Source organism: Mustela erminea, chromosome 6, assembly GCF_009829155.1.
Source record: "Mustela erminea isolate mMusErm1 chromosome 6, mMusErm1.Pri, whole genome shotgun sequence".
In the NCBI taxonomy this organism is placed as follows: domain Eukaryota; kingdom Metazoa; phylum Chordata; class Mammalia; order Carnivora; family Mustelidae; genus Mustela; species Mustela erminea.
The window spans coordinates 91,027,987-91,031,072 of record NC_045619.1 but is presented as its reverse complement, the minus strand read 5'-3'; the positions used below and the strand labels follow the sequence as shown (position 1 = coordinate 91,031,072).

The 3,086-nt window shown below is 36.4% G+C and overlaps 1 pseudogene; it reads left to right on the top strand.

Moving 5' to 3' along the window:
- Positions 1-1,517: 1,517 nt before the first annotated feature.
- Positions 1,518-1,968, top strand: LOC116593578 (annotated as a pseudogene).
- Positions 1,969-3,086: the final 1,118 nt, after the last annotated feature.

The following is a 3,086-nucleotide window of genomic DNA, read 5'->3' as shown; positions in this document are numbered from 1 at the left end:
GAACTCATGTAATCCTATTTGACTATAAATTACAGCAATACAAAGCCAATTTTATAGATGGAGCAAAGACGGCAGTGCGAATTTGAGGAATTTAGTGTTGGAGATCTACCATCAGACATAGTGGTATAGGGCATGATGAACACCTAAGAGATCTGATTATTTAAGTATACAAAGACTTACTGTGACTCAAATCAGACTGATGGAGAACAACTAAGTATTATCTATCAGTGAGAGAATCAGTTGTTAATCCCATATTCTATGCTTATGGCTGTGGTTGTTGTTGTTGTGGATAACTCAGTGCTCAATCCAAAAATGACAGAAACTCTTGCCAATGAGAGATGATATTATCATACAGGCATATGTTACATGTGAGATTACCAGTGGAAGAGTTTGGGATACTAAGCTTCTTTATTGAAAGTAATTTTCTGCATCTAAATTTAGGGATTAAGTTTAATTCCGAAAGAGTAGTTGTCTTCTGAATTTTTAATTTCCTAAAATATGTTATTTTGGGGAGAAATCTCCATAAGGCAAACCTGGCATTTTAGATGAGCTTATTTAGTACTCCTGTGAAGGAAGGGCTTTCGTGGAAAAACTAGCAACCTATTCTGACATTCTAAGATTTTTTGGTATATGTTCATGTTGCAAGATTTCTTATCTCCCCCAGAAATTTATATAATGGCTTCTTTGAGGGGCACAGCATTGATCTGAATCAGTGTTCAGATGCCTATTGGCCATATATACATTATTTGTTCCCTATGAATATCTGTCTTATTCTTTAAAAGGAGACAAAAGCATATTCATTTAAAGGGATTGTTAATATCTTGTGGGGGGTAGGTAAAATGTTAAACAGAGTTTAAAACATATAATGTTGCTCTTTTTTTTTTCTTTTTTATAAATTAATTTTTTATTTTTTATAAACATATATTTTTATCCCCAGGGGTACAGGTCTGTGAATCACCAGGTTTACACACTTCACAGCACTCACCAAAGCACATACCCTCCCCAATGTCCATAATCCCACCCCCTTCTCCCAAACCCCCTCCCCCCAGCAACCCTCAGTTTGTTTTGTGAGATCAAGAGTCACTTATGGTTTGTCTCCCTCCCAATCCCATCTTGTTTCATTTATTCTTCTCCTACCCACTTAAGCCCCCATGTTGCATCACCACGTCCTCATATCAGGGAGATCATATGATAGTTGTCTTTCTCTGCTTGACTTATTTCGCTAAGCATGATACGCTCTAGTTCCATCCATGTTGTTGCAAATGGCAAGATTTCATTTCTTTTGATGGCTGCATACTCTCTTTTCATCTGGTTATTATGTCATGAGTCACCATGAGCAGCAAAGTCTCCAAGTGACACCCTGTACTTGTGGTGTGGGAAGTTTCTGAAGATTGTGGAGCTGCAGATCAGCTTGAAGAACTACAACCCACAGAAGGACAAATGCTTTTCAGGACATTTGGGCTCAATTCCACTCCCTGCCCCAAGTTTTGGGGGACCAGCAGCACTGTGATGACTCCATGATTGTGGATATTCCCCACATGGACACTGAGACACTGAAGAAACTCAACAGGAATAAAAAATTAGTCAAGAATATGACCAAGAAGTGTGATGCCTTTTTGGCTTCAGAATCTCTGATCAAGCAGATTCCACAAGTTTTGGGTCTAGGCCTGAATAAAGCTGGCAATTTCCCTTCCATTCTCAACCCACAAAGAGAACATGAGGCCCAAAGTGAATGAAGTAAAGTTCACATTCCAATTCCAGATGAAGAAGTTGCTATGTCTGGCCTTGGCTGTTGGCCACATGAAGATGACAGATGATGAGCGTGTGTGCAACATCCACTTAGCTGTCAACTTCCAGGTGTTGTTGCTCAAGAAGAATTGACAGGAGGTCTGGGCTTTATACATCAAAAGCATCATGGACAAGCCCTAGCACCTGTACTAAGGCACACCTCTATAAACCCAGGTGCTAACATTAAAAAAAAAAAAAAAGAAAAGAAAAAATGTAATATCCATATGAGGAACACTAGTATTGGTTTTATAGCATAATTTTTTTCTGTGCATAATGAATTGAGTCAATAAAATCAGCTTCTCATGGAAAGCATAAAAGAGAAGTAATGACTCCTTTCAGTTTTCTCTTTCTATCCACACTATTCCCATTCACTTCGTTCACTTTAACAACTGTCATTTGCAATCATTATTCTCTTTGCCCAGGATATCCATTTAATTATATTTTTTACTTTTACTTGGAATTCTTACTGCATTATTGCAAATGCTATGAGCAGTCCTATATTTTATATTCATATGGCCTGAGTATATGTTTTTATAAAAGATTAATAATTCCATACCTAAATGTCTACCTTTTTATCTGTTGCTCAAAGTCTTATAAGGTGGTGATGGTCTATTCTAATAATCCATATGGCTAGTGCATGCCTGCAATGTAGTTGCTTTGAAAGTCTTTTCAGAAATAACATCTGAATAATTTTCACCATAAGAATTAGGAAGAAATTGTAGGAGACCCTTAATCTCAGGAAACAAACTGAGGATTTCTGGCGTAGGGTGTCTGGGTGGTGGACATTGGGGAGGGTATATGCTATGGTGAGTGCTGTGAATTGTGTTAGACTGATGATTCATAGACCTGTACCCCTGAAGCAAATAATACATTATATGAAAAAAATGCATTTTTTTCATATAATGAAACAGCAAAGGCAAAGAAGACACAGAATGTGGAGAGCTGAAAAAAACCTTTTGATCATTTGTTCCTATAAAGCATTAAAAAGTACAATAGGTAAGAAAAAAAGAAGGAAAAAGAAATTATATATGTGAGTTTCTTAATCTGCTGTTAATAATAAGCTGTTAATATACACATAGTAGGTATTAAATATTGTTATTGGTTTTTCTCTTAGTTTACATAGTTTGTGCATGGACTTAATTTGTCAAATATATCTGTGTTTCCTAATGTACATTGATAAATGCTTGAAAAAGTCTTAGAAATCTTGACTGTGGTCTTTGATATAAATTCCTTCAAAATAGATCTGAGACAGTAATAGATATGGTTTGGTAGCAGGTTAAGTGGAATGTAAGATGAAT